The sequence below is a fragment of the Gossypium hirsutum genome, chromosome A02 (genome assembly GCF_007990345.1).
Source record: "Gossypium hirsutum isolate 1008001.06 chromosome A02, Gossypium_hirsutum_v2.1, whole genome shotgun sequence".
Taxonomy (NCBI): Eukaryota; Viridiplantae; Streptophyta; class Magnoliopsida; order Malvales; family Malvaceae; genus Gossypium; species Gossypium hirsutum.
In genome coordinates this window covers 85,833,198-85,853,359 of record NC_053425.1, presented here as the reverse complement: position 1 = coordinate 85,853,359, position 20,162 = coordinate 85,833,198, and the positions used below count along the sequence as shown (strand labels likewise).

At 36.0% G+C, this 20,162-nt stretch overlaps 1 pseudogene; it reads left to right on the top strand.

The window, feature by feature from the left end:
- The first annotated feature begins 10,074 nt into the window (after positions 1-10,074).
- Positions 10,075-16,768, top strand: LOC107951643 (uncharacterized; annotated as a pseudogene).
- Positions 16,769-20,162: the final 3,394 nt, after the last annotated feature.

Here is a 20,162-nt window from a genome sequence, read left to right as displayed (position 1 = left end):
CCAAATGGATCAAGTCTCATGACAGTCACCATGAGTGACAAATGCTTTAAATTCAACTGGTCAGGTGACTCACATTCAGCCCATGTTGCTTTAACAAAAGACACCAAGCTCTGGCATCAAAGACTTCGTCATGCTAACTTCAAATCTATGGCTCGAATGGTCAGCAAGGAAATGGTTGAAAACTTCACCAAGATAGTTCAGATTTAAGATGTTTGTGAGGTTTGTCAGATGGAAAAGCAAGCCAGGCTTCCATTTCCTACAAACACCACCTGGAGAGCATCAAATAAGTTGGAATTGGTGCATACTGATGTTTGTGGCCCCATGAGGATTGAATCACTAAGTGGCAACAGGTATTTTATTCTCTTCATTGATGACTGTACTAGATATTGCTGGATTTGTTTCTTGAAGCATAAGTCTAAGGTTATTCAAGTGTTTATGAAGTTTAAAGCTACAGTGGAAATAGAAATAGGCTGCAAGATAAAGACCATTAGGTCTGATAATGGAACAGAGTATACTTCATCCGGGTTTAATACCTTTTGTGATGATGCTAGCATCAAACACCAGCTAACCAATGTTTACACACTCCAGCAAAATGGGGTTAGTGAAAGGAAGAACAGGAGCTTGATGGATATGGCCAGATGCTTATTATTTGAGAAAAATTTACCCAAGACCATGTGGGCTGAAGCTTTCAATACTGCTGTCTACATTCAGAATAGGCTTCCAACCAAAGCACTTGCTCACAAGACACCTTTTGAGGCCTGGTTTGGGTTCAAGCCATCATTGGCTCATATGAAAGTCTTTGGTTGCTTATGTTACAGCCAAGTACCAGCTGTAAAGAGGGATAAATTGTCCAAAAGAGCTCTTCCTGGTATTTTAGCCGGGTATAGTACAGTAAAAAAGGGTTATAGGATTTTGGATCTTTTAACCAACAAAGTCCAAGTAGCAGAGATGTGGTGTTTGATGAGAAGGCTTATTGGAATTAGGAAAGAAATGAACCTGAAGTCATTTCTGAAGAACTTATGACAGATCAGTTCGAATCTGATCAAAATGATCCAGAGATGGATGTTGATGATGAACCAGTCAGGGGTACAAGGACTTTGGCTGATGTTTATGAGAGGGCTCATGTTGCACAAGAAGAACCATGCAGTTTTGAAGAAGCTAAAGCTGATGAAGGATGGAAACAGGCTATGGTTGATGAAATTGCCATGATTGAGAAGAACTAGACATGGGAATTGGTTCCTAGACTATCTAAAAGGAAGGTTATTGGAGTAAAATGGGTCCATCGAGCCAAGAAAAATGCTGATGGGAGCTTGAACAAACTGAAGACCAGGCTTGTAGTCAAAGGGTTCAGCCAGAAATATGGCCTGGACTACTTGGAAACATCTGCACCAGTGGCCAGGCTAGACACCATCAGGTTACTGGTTGCCTTGACAGCTCAGATGCAGTGGAATATTCATCAGCTTGATGTGAAGTCTGCATTTCTCAATGACTTCCTTGAAGAAGAGATCTACATTGATCAGCCTCAAGGCTTCATTGTATCTGGCAAAGAACAAATGGTGTACAGGCTTAAGAAGGCATTATATGGCCTAAAACAGGCTCCTAGAGCCTGGTATGCTCGAATTGACAGGTACTTGGTCAGTTTGGGATTTCAAAGAAGCTTCAGTGAGCCAATATTGTATGTTAAGAAGAAAAGAGTTGAAACACAGCTCATTGTGTCTCTCTATGTTGATGATCTTTTGGTCACAGGAGGAGACCAAGCAATGTTGGCTGATTTTAAAGCCAAAATGAAGCAGGAGTTTGAAATGTCTGATTTAAGAAGGATGACATATTTCCTTGGCATGGAAGTGACTCAAGCTTAAGGAGGAATCTTTCTAAGTCAGAGAACGTTTGCCTTGAAGGTTTTGTCCAAGTTCTCAATGCAGAATTGTAAGCCAACAAGCACTCCGGTTGCTGTTGGAATGAAGATGTCAAACCAAGGAGATCATGAACCAGTCGATAAGTCTACCTACAGGAGCCTAGTTGGTTGTTTGCTATATTTAACTGCTACTAGGCCAGACATTATGTTTGCTGTCAGTTTGCTCTCAAGATTCATGCATTGTTGCAATGAGAAGCACTTTCAAGCTGCCAAACGAGTGTTTAGATATATCAAGGGTACTTTAAGCCATGAGATGCTATTTAACAAGGCTGAAAGTTTGAAGCTTGTTGGATACACAGATAGTGACTGGGCTGGTTCAAGTGATGATATGAAAAGCACCTCTGGATATGCTTTTACCCTTGGCTCAACCACGTTTTGTTGGAGCTCAAGGAAACAATCAATGGTGGTTCAATCAACAGCAGAAGCTGAATATGTTGCAGCTGCCAATGCTGTAAATCAAGCCATTTGGCTAAGAAAAATTCTAGCTGATCTTAACCTACATCAAAGGGAAGCAACATAGATCTTTTGTGATAACAAGTCTGCTGTTGCAATTGCAAAGAATCCTGTCTTCTATGGTAGAACGAAGCACTTCAGCATCAAATTACATGTGATAAGGGAGATGGAACAAGCTCAAGAGGTGGAGCTGATTCATTGCAATTCAGAAGAACAAGTTGCTGATATCTTCACAAAGGCCCTTGGTGCGTCAAGATTTATAAGACTGAAAAAGTAGCTAGGTGTTACAAGCATGGAAACTAAGGAGAAGTGTTGAAGTTAGTTCCCATGCAACACATACAGCTCATGCAAATTCATGCACGTAAGAATTTATGCACATATGTTACCCGGGTAAAGTACGTGCAACTGAAGATGTTAATATGCTAATGCTACTTTTTCATCTCAGTTTCATTTTGTTACTTTTTTTTAACAATGTTTTTTGTAATTGAGTTCATTTTGAATGACAAATTGATGTAACTTGATGGTCAAAGAGCTGGTTAGCAAAATCATCTAGTCCCTATGTAACTAGTGGAGTTAGGTAATATTTAGGTGATGAATTTGTTGATTTTTTGACCAGCTAATGTCTGGTATATATAATGGCTTTGAGCCAAAGTTTCTTTTGAATGAAACCATCAGATTTTACTTCCATATGCTCCACTTCTCTTTGCCTTCAAAATTCTGTTCTCTATTCCTGCAAGAAGCTCAAAGCTTGAATTTTTCAGCATTTTTCCTTCATTCTTTATCTAGGTATAATACACTGCTGTTAAAGTCCAGATTGAAGTTCTTACTTCATCCGGTTAAAGTGTGCCAAATCTTCAACAATTGGTATCTAGAGCATTTGTCTTAGTGGACCTGTTATAGTTAAACAACAAAACGATGGCTTCATCAGGCTTCTCCCCAACTGCACCTCCAGTCTTCAATGAAGAAGGATATCATATTTGGGTGGTCAAGATGAGGACCAACCTCTAGGCATTCGATTTATGGGAGGTGGACAACTCAGATATTGAACCAGCACCACTCAGAGCCAACCCCACAGTGGCTCAAATCAGACAACACACAGATGAGAGGATTAAAAGACACAAGGCCATATCATGCATTCAGAACTGTGTTTCTGATGTTATCTTCACCAGGATCATGGCTTGTGAGACTCCTAAGCAAGCTTAGGACAAGCTCAAGGAGGAGTTCCAAGATACTGAGAGGACAAGGCAGCAGCAGTTGTTGAATCTGAGAAGGGAGTTCGAGAACTTAAAGATGAAAGAAGAAGAAACTGTCAAGAAGTATTCTGACAGAATCATGGCTGTAGTTACAGCATAAGGCTCCTCGGTGAACAATTTGATGAGGCAAGGATTGTGGAGAAAGTGCTCTCTACCTTACCAGAACGGTATGAAGCAAAAATATCCTCCTTAGAGGATTCTAGAGACCTGGCAACCATCTCCCTAACTGAGCTCATTAATGCTTTTTATGCTCAAGAGCAAAGAAGAGCCAGTAGAATGGAGGAGCATCAGGAGGGGGCTTTTCAAGCCAAGGCCAAAGCAACCTCGAGCACTTCAGCCTTTAAAGGCAAGAAGAACTGGAAAAATAGGCCTAAGCCTAATGCTGCAAGAGGAGGAGATCAACTTTGCAGATTTTGCAGAAGACCTGGTCATCAAGAGGCCAGATGCTGGTCCAGGCCAGATGTTGTGTGTCAACACTGCAAGAAGAAGGGCCATGTTGAAAGGGTCTGCAAAGAAAAAGGCAGACCTGGCCAAAACCAACCACAATACAAGAATGAAGAAGCTTGAGTGGCTGAAGACAGTAGTGACCACGAAGAACAAGTCTTTACCGTTTCTTGCTCAGTTGGCCAGAAGAAAAGTACAAAAGGCTGGTTGTTGGACAGTGGCTGCACTAACCACATGTCACCAGATGCAACCATTTTTAAAACCTTGGACAAATCCTACAAAACCAAGGTAAAAATTGGGAATGGTTAGTTAATCAAGGCTGAAGGTGAGGGAGATGTGCAAATATGCACTACCACAGGTGACAAAATCATCAAAAATGTGCTGCTGGTACCTGAGATTGACAGGAACCTACTTAGCATTTCTCAACTGCTAGAAAAGGGGTATTCTGTTGTGTTCAAAGCCCAGGAGTGCCAAATCACTGATCCAAATGGATCAAGTCTCATGACAGTCACCATGAGTGACAAATGCTTTAAATTCAACTGGTCAGGTGACTCACATTCAGCCCATGTTGCTTTAACAAAAGACACCAAGCTCTGGCATCAAAGACTTCGTCATGCTAACTTCAAATCTATGGCTCGAATGGTCAGCAAGGAAATGGTTGAAAACTTCACCAAGATAGTTCAGATTGAAGATGTTTGTGAGGTTTGTCAGATGGGAAAGCAAGCCAGGCTTCCATTTCCTACAAACACCACCTGGAGAGTATCAAATAAGTTGGAATTGGTGCATACTGATGTTTGTGGCCCCATGAGGATTGAATCACTAAGTGGCAACAGGTATTTTATTCTCTTCATTGATGACTGTACTAGATATTGCTGGATTTATTTCTTGAAGCATAAGTCTAAGGTTATTCAAGTGTTTATGAAGTTTAAAGCTACAGTGGAAATAGAAATAGGCTGCAAGATAAAGACCATTAGGTCTGATAATGGAACAGAGTATACTTTATCCGGGTTTAATACCTTTTGTGATGATGCTAGCATCAAACACCAGCTAACCAATGTTTACACACTCCAGCAAAATGGGGTTAGTGAAAGGAAGAACAGGAGCTTGATGGATATGGCCAGATGCTTATTATTTGAGAAAAATTTACCCAAGACCATGTAGGCTGAAGCTTTCAATACTGCTATCTACATTCAGAATAGGCTTCCAACCAAAGCACTTGCTCACAAGACACCTTTTGAGGCCTGGTTCGGGTTCAAGCCATCATTGGCTCATATGAAAGTCTTTGGTTGCTTATGTTACAGCCAAGTACCAGCTGTAAAGAGGGATAAATTGTCCAAAAGAGCTCTTCCTGGTATTTTAGCCGGGTATAGTACAGTCAAAAAGGGTTATAGGATTTTGGATCTTTTAACCAACAAAGTCCAAGTAACAGAGATGTGGTGTTTGATGAGAAGGCTTATTGGAATTAGGAAAGAAATGAACCTGAAGTCATTTCTGAAGAACTTATGACAGATCAGTTCGAATCTGATCAAAATGATCCAGAGATGGATGTTGATGATGAACCAGTCAGGGGTACAAGGACTTTGGCTGATGTTTATGAGAGGGCTCATGTTGCACAAGAAGAACCATGCAGTTTTGAAGAAGCTAAAGCTGATAAAGGATGGAAATAGGCTATGGTTGATGAAATTGCCATGATCGAGATGAACTAGACATGGGAATTGGTTCCTAGACTATCTAAAAGGAAGGTTATTGGAGTAAAGTGGGTCCATCGAGCCAAGAAAAATGCTGATGGGAGCTTGAACAAACTGAAGACCAGGCTTGTAGTCAAAGGATTCAGCTAGAAATATGGCCTGGACTACTTGGAAACATCTGCACCAGTGGCCAGGCTAGACACCATCAGGTTACTGGTTGCCTTGACAGCTCAAATGCAGTGGAATATTCATCAGCTTGATGTGAAGTCTGCATTTCTCAATGACTTCCTTGAAGAAGAGATCTACATTGATCAGCCTCAAGGCTTCATTGTATCTGGCAAAGAACAAATGGTGTACAGGCTTAAGAAGGCATTATATGGCCTAAAACAGGCTCCTAGAGCCTGGTATGCTCGAATTGACAGGTACTTGGTCAGTTTGGGATTTCAAAGAAGCTTCAGTGAGCCAATATTGTATGTTAAGAAGAAAGGAGTTGAAACACAGCTCATTGTGTCTCTCTATGTTGATGATCTTTTGGTCACAGGAGGAGACCAAGCAATGTTGGCTGATTTTAAAGCCAAAATGAAGCAGGAGTTTGAAATGTCTGATTTAAGAAGGATGACATATTTCCTTGGCATGGAAGTGACTCAAGCTTAAGGAGGAATCTTTCTAAGTCAGAGAACGTTTGCCTTGAAGGTTTTGTCCAAGTTCTCAATGCAGAATTGTAAGCCAACAAGCACTCCGGTTGCTGTTGGAATGAAGATGTCAAACCAAGGAGATCATGAACCAGTCGATAAGTCTACCTACAGGAGCCTAGTTGGTTGTTTGCTATATTTAACTGCTACTAGGCCAGACATTATGTTTGCTGTCAGTTTGCTCTCAAGATTCATGCATTGTTGCAATGAGAAGCACTTTCAAGCTGCCAAACGAGTGTTTAGATATATCAAGGTACTTTAAGCCATGGGATGCTATTTAACAAGGCTGAAAGTTTGAAGCTTGTTGGATACATAGATAGTGACTGGGCTGGTTCAAGTGATGATATGAAAAGCACCTCTGGATATGCTTTTACCCTTGGCTCAACCACGTTTTGTTGGAGCTCAAGGAAACAATCAATGGTGGTTCAATCAACAGCATAAGCTGAATATGTTGCAGCTGCCAATGCTGTAAATCAAGCCATTTGGCTAAGAAAAATTCTAGCTGATCTTAACCTACATCAAAGGGAAGCAACATAGATCTTTTGTGATAACAAGTCTGCTGTTGCAATTGCAAAGAATCCTGTCTTCTATGGTAGAACGAAGCACTTCAGCATCAAATTACATGTGATAAGGGAGATGGAACAAGCTCAAGAGGTGGAGCTGATTCATTGCAATTCAGAAGAACAAGTTGCTGATATCTTCACAAAGGCCCTTGGTGCGTCAAGATTTATAAGACTGAAAAAGTAGCTAGGTGTTACAAGCATGGAAACTAAGGAGAAGTGTTGAAGTTAGTTCCCATGCAACACATACAGCTCATGCAAATTCATGCACGTAAGAATTTATGCACATATGTTACCCGGGTAAAGTACGTGCAACTGAAGATGTTAATATGCTAATGCTACTTTTTCATCTCAGTTTCATTTTGTTACTTTTTTTAACAATGTTTTTTGTAATTGAGTTCATTTTGAATGACAAATTGATGTAACTTGATGGTCAAAGAGCTGGTTAGCAAAATCATCTAGTCCCTATGTAACTAGTGGAGTTAGGTAATATTTAGGTGATGAATTTGTTGATTTTTTGACCAGCTAATGTCTGGTATATGTAATGGCTTTGAGCCAAAGTTTCTTTTGAATGAAATCATCAGATTTTACTTCCATATGCTCCACTTCTCTTTGCCTTCAAAATTCTGTTCTCTATTCCTGTAAGAAGCTCAAAGCTTGAATTTTTCAGCATTTTTCCTTCATTCTTTATCCGGGTATAATACACTACTGTTAAAGTCCAGATTGAAGTTCTTACTTCATCCGGTTAAAGTGTGCCAAATCTCCAACATCATTTTATGATAGTTGATTTTTACAGGCTATTACAATTAAAAATCCCCTCGTCCTGTCAAAGATACACCAGATGTACAGAGTTGGTTATTTAAAGGTATGCATGGTAAAAAACTTTATTTATAAGTCTCACTCTCGTCTTTAATCATGTAACTCTTGCTTTTGATTGTTTCTTTCGAGATGTTGTTTTGGCAAGGGTATTAGATGAGGCCACAGCTGCCAGTCTCAATTCTATAATTCATTCAAACAATGCTATTGTAAGATTTTTAGTGTTTTTTGTTAAATACATGTGCCTTTTTGTTTTCTTTTGCACTAATTGCAATAATGTGTTGTAGGTTATTTCTACATTGAAGGATGATAGCACCTTCATTCAGGAATTGTTTGCTAGGTTGAGATCACCCACCACATCTGCTGAATCAAAGAAAATTTTGGTAACTGTTGACATTGGTCTGGAGTTTTATTGTTTTATTTTTCATTTCGTTCAAGGTTCTTTTCATGGGTTATGGTTTAGTCTGTTTGATTTGTGCCTGCAATAATTTTTCAGTTTATTCTTTCAATAGGTATATTTCTATCTGTAAATGCATACTATCTAACCTGCAAACTTGTTGTGCTGTTGTTTTTTCTCTGTTTATTTTTATTTTTGGTTCAATGTTGTGTTCTTTACTTAAATTAAAACATTAAATGCTTCTCTCATTGATAACTTAGGTCCTGGCTTAGAGGGTGTGATTACAAACAAAAATACATGCACTCTCAAATATGATTCAGGTTGAATTTTTTACCATCTTAATCACAAACATTTGCAATTTGCTAAAATCAAGCCAACACACAAGACGCCTATTATGTTCGTCCAAACTTGGAATAAACCCTTGCTGTGATTATGATACAATTAACCTCTTTTTTTTTTGGAAAAAAGAAATGAGTCTGATTTTACTTGTATGCTTCTCAGCTTGAAACCCTCACCCGTTTTTTGTTTTTTTTTTCTCCTAGTACTAATTGTATGCAATTCTTTATTTTGGGTATAGTTTTTAGTTATAGTATGTATTTAGTATTTAAAGATAAAGATATACACTATTTCTATATGTAAAAGTAGGTTTCTCAACTTCCCAGTGAAAAAGAGATAGTTTATGGAGCATTGGACAAATGGGTAGCTTGAGAGACTGAGTTGCCATTGATTGTAGCTGCAAAAGCTTTACAATTTTTCAAGAAGGGGAGCCAATGGTTGCGTGTTATTCAAGTATATTCAGTCTATTGGTATTCTTACTTTGTATTTTCCAGCTTCTAAAATACATTCATTGATGCAGGAAAGCTTTATATGTTCAATAATTTTCCATTAATATATATTATATTAAAATAGCCTTGTAGTATCATATTTGATTCTGTAGAATACTCTCCGTCAGTATTTTAAAGGAACCTTAATGCTATTTTTCGTGAATAGATACTTTCAATCAGTATTCTTTGTGAAGTTTGGCACATGTAAAAATGAAGTTGCATGAGGGTTTGTGATTACATACATTAAAACTATATTATTCATTTTTACTTTTACATATGATTCTTATATTATACACGTTTAGAAGCATAAATAAATTAATGAAATATGTTAAATATATATATATACACACAATATAACAATTCATTAGTTCTTTTGTTGTATTTCAACATCTGTCTATGAGTAAAAATATTTGAGACAAGATATTCTTTAAATTACTCTTTTAAATTATTCTTTAAGTAACCTATAGATTATGATATATATGCTAAATTATTTGTTTCACTAATAATATTCTAACACATTAAATATGCATTATATTTTAAAAATAATAAAGTAGGTTTTATATTATTTTTATTAATTCATATTTTAGTTATTGTTATATTAAGAATATTATTAAATTATATATTCTTATTGTTAAATTATATTTAATAATAAATTTATTAAAATAGGATTAAATTATGTATTATTGTTTTTATTAAATTATATTTAATAATAATCTCATCTTTTTAATAAAATTTCTATTGAGGGTACTCTGATAATTTCGATTTCCTTTTTTATATTATTACAACTCTATTCCATTTAACCAAATACAATAATATTATTACAGTTCTATTCCATTCTATTCAATCAAATAATTAAATTACTATTATAATTTTATTTTATTACAACTCTACTCCATTATAATTTTATTCTATTACAATTCTATTATATATTTTTTTTCTCTTGTCATTTGCACATTCTCTTACCTGGGAAAGAAATCACACGTGTGGAACAGAAAAATCAAAGCCTACTTGCTCAAAGTCCAAAGGAAGAGAAGGCGGCAGCGGCAGAAGCAGAAATATACGAATGTTTGCTTGTAAGTCTCTTTTCAGGTACGCTTCTTTTACTTCACCCTCTGTTTCTTTACTAACTTTCGCTCTAAAATTGCTTATAGTAATTTTCTTTTCGAAAGGAAGTGAAAAGTTAGATTGGGTTTTTTTCATTTTCCACAGGTTTGCTTTCAAATCTTACATTCTTCTTTTAGTTATACCTGATTCCTGTCTGCCAAGCAGTTTATGTATGCACTATTTTTTTTTCCAATTCAAGCAGTTGTTTTTGTTTCAATATGTTAGGCACTGTAAAGTTCAAAGGATTTTAAAAGAAAACACCGATGAATATGAAACATGAAGCTTTCAATCGCCGAAAGCCTTTCATTTTTTAAAAAATACTATGGTAATTCAGTATTAATTATCTATGCAGAGTTGACCGTTTGTTGAAGCTCACAAATACTTATGTCAAATCGAAGCCGGATAACTATTTTCAGGTTTTTATCTTAAAGAATTTGTGTTAAGACTTAAGAGCATCACGATTTCAAAGATTTCCCCCCTTTAAACTTTGTTTTAATACTCATTTTAAATGTTTATGTAAGGTAGTGTAATCATCTTAAGTCATAAGGCCTTATTGCTAGCACTTGAATTGAATACTGCCCTTTGATTCTTCCATGTCACCAGTATGTTTGTTTTGGTTGTTGTGGCTCAGTTTGTATAGGCGTCTTTTTTTAGAGTGAAGTTATAATTCGTGTGTGTATTTTAAAATAAAATCAAGTAAACTTTGTATTATATGTCATAGCTTTGTAAGACTCAAACAGTGCTCCAAATCTAGATGGAGTGATCACACAAAATGATAACCTCGGTAGCTATTCAAGTTCATTTCCTTATACCAGCATTGTGATTCTCTTCTTCCCATCCCAAGTATGTTAGCTTGATCTTTTGTGTTCTATTTGTTAAAGGACTATGAAGTACTTTACTGCATTTGAACGAAATATTAAACTTTTGGTCACCAATGAAGTCTATGCTTGGTCACTGGATTGAATAGGTATAAGGCCCCATTTTGAGTTTGGAAAGGTAAAAAGAAATTTTGTCTTATTTTAAAGCAAATATTTTTTCCCTGAAATTAGTAGCTCAGTCTGAATTATGCTATTTGAGTTCTTATGTTATGCTACAGAGTCAGGAAAAGGTATCTGGATGTATTCTTTCTTTTCCACCTAACTGCTAAAATTGAATCGACCATAGATGTGGTAGAGTTGAAGTGGATAGAGTCTTACAAGGTTGTCAGGTTCATTAAAGTAATACCAACTTGCTTGCAGGGGCTATATTCGAATAAAAAATTGAGCCTTGATTTGAGGATAGGTGGGGTGAAAGATAAGCTCAGCACGATGGACAGGAGGAAAAGAACGATAGGTACTCCTGTATGGAAACCAGTATGTACTCAAGCTAGTTCCCTTGAAGGTATTTCTTGTTTGTGAAACTAGTCAAAATACATGATGTTTTTCTCTATCATATCCTTTTTTGATAAAGGTCATCTTATTCATATGTACATATGTTTTTAAGGTTAGGCTTTATCTGTCTCCATTGTTGATGTAATCATACATTTGTTTGTTGGTCTTAGTAAAAGTATTTTAGAAAATATCAAATGCTTGACTTCAGGTAAATTTCTAATCAGTTTCTAATCAGGTTTGGAAACGTCCTTTACATTATTGTTACTTGTGTTGCTGTATATGTTTTTCTACAATCCAGCAGCTATGGGAGCTTTATACTTCTTAGCAGTAGATTGGCTTGGTAGTTGGATCTTTTTTTGGTTTATATCATATTCTATGTGGCCTGTAAAGTCTTTTATGTTAATTTGCAGAGCCTGTGGTGAAGGATGTCGGGGTTGAGTCAGAAATTGGAAGTCAAATGCAAGAAGTAAATGAGTCGATGATTGAAGTTAAGGATGCAACTGTCAGTCCTAAAGCCTTGGAGGATGATATTGAAGATGAAGCATCAAAAGAAAATCCAGTGCTTTCAGCTGCAAAGCACTCACTTTCTGTTGAGGTAAAGTTTAGTTGGTTAACATGTTAAATTTTCTTGCCTTTCTGATGCACATTACAGCTGTTAGTCCTTGCCCTAGAAGAGGATTGAACAATTAATACCTCTTGTTATCTCTGTTGAGTTTCAATAACTTTTGGTCCTGAAGAAAATGATTCTAAAGTAGAACTTCCTTTTAGGAATTACGTACTACAAGCTTTTGGAGCTTCTTTTATTCTATTGATAGCTCCCACATTAGCTTTTTGTTCATGCATGATGTTTGCATCTACTCTAGGCCTTTGACTTTTCTTTTTGTTTCTTTTTTCCCACATAGTAAGCTTCAATTTTTTGCCCTATTTTTCTCTATGCTTGATAAACAGGTTGGTGCCTCCGTGATTCAATTTGTCAGAGGAAAAGAGTATGAAGCTCAGCATCCAAACATTACAAATCCTTAGATTTATTTTAATTCTTTTAAAATTATATTATATTCTCTACAGTGGATCTACAAAGGAAAAGATTGAAAAGGAGACAGGAGTTCAGATTATCCTTCCGTCATCAAAGCAGGAGGATGCTATTAGTAAAATTTTGTTTTTTAATTCCTTAAAATACTTTTTTTGGCTATATCACATTTCTTATACAATTTTAACCTGAGCAATGCCAAACTTATCTGGTTATAAAAATTTTACTCGTATGATTTTAAAACTTCTCTTGAACCTTAACTAGGATTTTTACTTTATATTTGAATGGTTCTTAACATGGTATGAGAGCACATTGGATCTGTGGTCCAGAGCTCAAATCACCACTATTGTGTTGGAAATTCAATTCAGCATAAAGCATGTGGTGGGCCTGCTAATGTCCATGCCTTCATGGTGTTGGCAAATAAAAACTTTTCTTGAACCCCATGTACAGCTTATGCCTTTAGGTTGAATGGCCCTTGACATATGAAATGTGAAATTAATTCCAATGGTTTATTTTTCCCTGAATGGTTATTGCATGCAGTTATTGAAGGCACTTCAGCTGTTAGCGTAGCTAAAGCTTCAAAAGAGATACAGCATATAATTAATGAGGTTAGTCAGCTATTTTCCTGTATTTTATGATGCTATGTTTATAAATATTTAGTCAACATGAGACAGTTCTGGCAATCGATATCTTGTTTCCATTAGGAACTTGATGACTGGTAGCCGATAATGAATAACCTTTTCTGGGTTCGTTGTTTCCATAATACAGGCGGTTAAGAATCCAAGTCTAGATTACTCTCATTTTGTGTCTCTTCCATTAGCTATACACCCCGAGCTGGTTGCAAAGCTCTTCAACTTTCAGAACTAAATATTAGGAATCAGTGATGCTAATGCGAGTGAGAATCTAGAAGGCAACTCCAATGGAGATGGTTCTGAAGGTGATGCTCAGGATGAGCATCTAGATAAAGGATCTGCTGTGGCAGTTGAACTTAAAGTTGCCAATGACATGGAAAGTGTTAAGGTGGATGTAAGAGGCATACCTCTTGTTAGTTATGCACCTAAAGAGCCTAAAGACTCAAAGTCTTCTAGTTTATCAGGCAAGCGAACAATCTGGTTCTTTGATGCTTCCCCTTCTTCTAAAATTTCCATTTAGATATATTAGAACTCTATACGCATAGATAGCATGATATGCCTTGCATATGCACATATACATGCATAAACCTTTATCGTCATTGCAAGTATTAGTACTGAATCTTTTGTCAAGGACCTCTGAAAATTTCATGTTTGGAAGGTTTGGAACCATTGCACTTCATGTTGAGTTTGAATAAATAAATATTCTCTGAATAATGAATCCCCAAGATTCAGGGGTTGTAAGCCACAGTCATGGAACAAGACGCTGCTGCCTGCAATTGCAAGAACTTTGTGATTGATTATTAAGTTGCAATACCTTTATTTTAGCATTCTAAGCATTTTCCTCTTATTGCGTTAACAAACCTTGCTGATATATATTGGACTTGACAGACTTGAGAATCGAAAAGTCCATATTTATTAAACCTAAAACATTTCACCTGACGGTGCTCATGTTGAAGTTGTGGAACAAAGAACGAGTTAATTTAGCAACTGAGGTATTGAAGGTAAATTCTCTTGCATCGAATGATCAGTTCGATATTGGCCAATTCCAGAATTGCTTGATGTATAATGTTTTGTTTTTTCCACACAGAGTATCTCCCCAAAAGTGATGGATGCCTTGGATAATCGACCTCTGTTTGTAAGACTTAAGGGTCTGGTAAGTTCATTGTAGCCCTGATATTCTGACACTTGCTTGCTTAATATGTGATTTTTAGCCCTGATATTCTGACACTTGCTTGCTTAATATGTGATTTTTACTTGTGAATGAGCTAATACTGTTCAAGCCTGTTAGTCTGCAAACTCGGACAGCATTGACTCTTTCATAAATTTCCTTTAAGATATTGATAAGCATGCTTGGGTTTAATTGATTGCATACCATTGGAGAACTTATTATCTGAACTGTAAGAATAAAAAATTGGGTTTCTTAGCGGTTGTTCAAGGTTCAACTCATCACCCTGGAGAGCGATTGCAGTAAATCAAAAGTACTCTTGCCTAGTTTTCAATTAGCTAATTGAGTCATCCTATTATGACCGTAATTTACTGCTAGGCTCTAGTTTACAGCCTTTTCTTTAATTTGGTTAACTAGTTACAAATAATTTTAATTAGGCCAGACTGCCGGAAAGAGGGAGCTGCTTTCATTTATTTTGCATTGTATTTTAGGGGCATTTTATAGGACACATGGACACACTTCTTGAGTTAAAATCTTTCTACCTTCACAGGATTGCATGAGGGGTTCTTTGGATAAAGCCCGTGTTGTCTATGCTCCTGGAGAAGAAATTGGCAGTGAAAATCGACTTTCATGTGCCTGTCGTATCCTTTTTTATTTCTTCCAGTTTATAATATTTCCTTTCTTTTGATTCTGCACTTGGAAATACAAGAACAATAATCATGTTCCCAATTTTTGTTGAAGTTTAAACTTTTCTGTCAATTTCTCTGTTGGTTTCCTTATCATTTCTTAGAAGTTATTATTGATGCTTTTGTTGAGGCTGGGCTTGTTCTAGAGCGAGATATCAGACATGAATTCAAGGTAAGACTTTTGGCCTTATGTGTGTTTTTTCTTTGTTCTTTTTTCCTGTAGTATTAAAAGCTTGTGCTATCTGTGTAGTTATTAGTTGAGATGTTCTCGGTATTAATGAATGAACAGCAATGCTGTTTCTTGAATTTCAAATAAGTTTGAATGAGTCCTTGCTACACTTTTATTTGTTGAGATATTTTAGTGTTGATTGTTTATTAGTTGAGATTTTAATGTTGAATACTTCACGAATTTAGGAGAAAATCTTTGGGTTTCCACTTGTAAATAAAGCCTTCACCTGATCATTAATCAATGTAACTGTGTTCTCTTCATTTGTTTATTTGATCTTCTTTACTCAGAACGAGGTATGCCTTATTTGTTTGCTCAAATCTACCAGCATAAAGAGATTTTTGTCTTCCCTTCAATCCTAGATTCACCTTTTTGGCATGCTCTGCTCTTCATTTCTTTCAATTCGACCTCATTCACTTGATACTTGTTTACTGATATCTGTAAAATGTGAGGAAACAATATTTAATTACACCTATGTATGGTAAAGTAAAGCCTACTGTATGAATGAATAGTAACGCGATATGTCATTGAGCCTTGGTCTGTGTTACAATGTTCTCTCTAGAAAAGCTCCAGAAAGATGAACATAGGTAAAAGGTGCATATCACCATGGATTGACCTTGAAAAAACCTGCAAAGTGTAAAACTCTTCTTACATGACAGGGACCATAGCACTCATCTATACCCCTCCCCCCCACATCCCTCAAGGTCAGTCTATGGGTTCTGCTTTGCCTCGGGTCAGGTCTGATTGTTTTCCTCCCTCAAGAAACGATCCTCTAAATCATAAAGACAGGCACCTTCTCTTAAATGTATACCTTTAGATTTGTATGTCAAACACTGGACGACAAACTTAGTTTGCTGCAAATCTAGTTAAGACTATTGTGAGGGAAGGAAATAGATCAAAAAGAAAGGGAAAAGAATCATATCTAGAAGTCAATATATGCTTGTGTGCCTTGTATGAAGCAATGTTTAGTTGGTTTTTTAGTTTCATTTTATTTTCCTTTCCTTCTGGTCTCAAAAATATTAATGTTGTATCTGTTGTTAAATTTCAGTTGCATGCCACTGTGATGAATGCGAAGCATCGGAAAAGGTGCCACCCCATTTCCGTAATAATGTTTATTTATTGTTATAAGTAGCAGTGCTGTGCAACCTCGTGATTGTGCCTTCCCTAATTTATTTATTTATTTATTTGGGGTGTAACTGTTCAGGAGGAAAAATCGGAAGGTAAAGTCTGATTTCTTCAACGCATGTGGCATTTTCAAGCAGTTTGGATCGGAGGAATGGGGCGAGTATCTCATCCGGGAGGCTCATCTTTCTCAAAGATTCAAGTATGATGAGAATGGTTATTATCATTGTTGTGCTTCAATCCCCTTCCCTGAAAACATGCAAGTCGACTGATTCCTTTGTTAATCCAAATATTAGAGATAGAGATGTTTGTTTTGGTGCTGTTTCATGTTTATATACATAGTTTAAACAAAAGAGAAAAAATCTGAGAAATATAATGGAAGACACTTTCCTAATTGATATGGCAAAGTAGGGATGGGGAGTGGTTGAAGATTTCATGTTGCATTTGTCACAGTCACGCCAAATATCCGAAGGGTACGCGGGGTACTTCAATCTCACAGTGTGGGCTGTATAAGTGTGGGTGTTGCATGCCCCAATAAGTCGGTTTTGAAGGGAGAGGGTCAAGACCCACAGCTCACGAGCCAAGTGACGGTGACAAGGTCATTATGAGATTATTTCGCCAAACCCTCGAAGGGTAGGCTAAGTTGCTTCTTGAAGGAAAGGAATGTAAAACAAAGGTCGTGCTATATTTCACATCGGGAAGAAAAGGAAAGGTCTTGCTATGAAAGTGTGAGCACTACACACCCCAATAACCTGGTTGTGTGGGAAAAAAGATAATGACCACACATGACACTTGAGGCCACGATCATCCAGATAAGATGGGGCTAAGGGTTGAAGGTTTGTTGGAGTTGATCAAGATTTGTAGGGTCATAGATTTGATCATGTTGTTTTGAGGAATTCATTTGTTTCATCACTAAAAAAAAGGGGTCCAGAGAATTTCGCATCAAGTCCCCATTAACCAGGGTCCATTCAAGTTAGAAGCGCCAATCAGGCTGGGGCTGGGGCTGGTGCGGTGAGATATTAATCTGGGTGATAACCAAGGGTGTTTCTTTACTAAAGCTAAAATCAGTATATATGGGAATTATTGTCTCTCTGGCCCCATGGCTGAAAGAATTAATACTGCTAAATAAGTCATTACTCATCCTCAACTATCAAAGTATAGGATGGTCAATATCAGCTCTAAATGTTGAATTGATAGAATTAAATTAGATACGATTACATAATATGAATATAACATACTAAAATGCTCACGTCTTAAAATCTATATAGTGAGAAAATTGTTAATATATTAAGATTCATATATTGAGCATAATGCTAGGGCAATTGAAATGTTGTGGCAATTCTCAAAGAATAAATGGGGAGGATTTGTACTGTTGAATGATAAATGTTGGAATTAGTCAGGTTTTATTTTTATATCATAATAATGCCATGACAAAATCTTGATCATTCTACTGTTCAGGGATTCACTACTATAGTCTACTTTTTTCGAAGCCAGACTTAAGCTATCATTATGAGTTTTTGTATGTCTACAAAACTCAAGAATGATATCCAGACTATTCTTCCTTTCTCTGTACAAATCACAACTTCTACGCCTAGAGTGTTGCGAATATTCATTCGAATACTCGTTTGTATCAACCAATAATAATTCAGTTCATTTAATCTTTTCAGAATTAAATCAGATCTAACAATTTACCATACAATCATTTATGTCTAGAGGTTGCATGCATGCATTTAAAATAACCACAAATCGAATGAAACAGTAATCTACTCAAAATCAGACCATGGGCATTAAAGATAATAAAAATTCACCCAATAATTCCAATCCAGTGAGATTTAGCTCATGGATTGGACATTCAAATCCAAAATAAAACCATTCAGCATTATCATTCAAGTTTATGAATCACAAAGTTCAAATTAGAAAATAAAGGTAGAATTGCAGGAAGCTCTCGCTACTCCAGTTTTCACTTTAATATTGAAATTTGATGCAAAACCCAAGGCAGATATCTCTTCCCCTTTCTTGCATTTGTGGTTTTTTGCTCTGTAAGCTGCTACCATCTCCTTTCTTTTCTTTGAAATTTTTCACGAGAATTAGATGCATAGAAAAATTGCTTTCCAATTCCTCTCTCCCTCAAAATCTTCATCCCCTTGTATCTTTTCTCTTTCCTCCTTTATAGGGTAGATCCCTCCCTCTTAGTACACACATTTTGTTTCCTATTTTTTAGGGTGATTTATCTAGTACAAGTATAACTAGCTGAGAGTGACGTGGACTGAGTGCTGCATCATTTTCCTGGAATTGTCATGGCATTCTTGTTGGCAATCTAACCAACATTTTTCTATAGCAATATTTCACTTCCTTCATTTTCTTTCTCCTTTCTCTCTTTTCTTCTTCATCTTGCACTTGCTGCTAACAATAACCAACACTTTTCTTTCCCAGTAACAAATAATGACATTTATAGCACAAACCAAGCTTTTTCATGCGATGTTCTAAAAATACCCTAAAAATGCAAACATATTTACTTAATTACAAACAATTAATTCAATCTAGAGAATTGAAATATAACTCTTTTCAAGAGTTATCACACCTCCAAACCTGAATTATTGCTTGTCCTCAAGCAAAATATGTATGAGTATGTATGAATGCATGAATTTGCCATAACACATAGTTACCATATATACTGCTAAACCATTTGACGTACATTCTATACCTCCATTTTTAGCAGTCTTCTATTTAAAAAAAATATTCAAGTTTTGTAGGTTTGTTTAGTAAGCGACGTGTAGAAAATGTTACCTAAAAATAAAAATTCCTAAATATTCATGCAATCCTGACTATAGTAAATACCTCCTAATGCACTTAGGTTATCTTTCTTCTAAACTCAGTTTCTCTATTCTCATTTATTCTATCATTTCAAAACTTTAATTACAAATATTTTTTCTTTTAGGGAATTCATCTTGTCACATGATTTCTTTACTTGACAATCTCAATGGAGCATACACTAGATTTCCTGGTATTACATCATGCCACAATTTGAATGTAACTCACTCATGAAACTAAGGCTTTTAACTAAAAAGATGGATGGAGCAAACAACTATCTCTTTAGCTAGTCAGCCTATTACTATAGTGGAGTGTCCCTCAACTGTATTTTTTATTTTCCTATTTTTACTCACTCTTATTTGAACTTGTTTTTCTGGTCAATAATACGATGGAGCAAACAAATTATTACTGATCTACTCAACATTTTCAAACATTTGAGTGATTCTTATCATTTTGTCATGATATTCATTATTACACACTATCGGTTTATTGAATTTAAGTTTAAAAATCCTAAATGTATTAAAAGAAACCTACTATAGACTAATTACAATTATAAATAGGGCATTCTACTTTTAGGAATAAATTTTCACACAATTATCCTAAACTAAACATACATATTAACCCATCACAATTTTCTATTTTTATCGAAGAGTTATTATCCTTATCGAATATCATAGATAACAATATACTTGTCATAGTTTGGCAGTTACTTGGCATTTGTTGTAATGGAAAAATGAATAAAAAAATGCATGAATATTGAAACATATATCTACTGTATTCTATATTTATAGCATAACACACCCCCAAATTTAAGGGATGTATTATCCTCAATGCATGAACAATGAAACATATCAAAATGCAAAAATAACAACTTACAAATAAAAAAATGTAATGACAACCAAATAGGAATGCATGAAACAAATAAAATGAAAAAGATGCAAAAAATAAAAACAAAAGCTTGGAAGGAATTTGGGTTA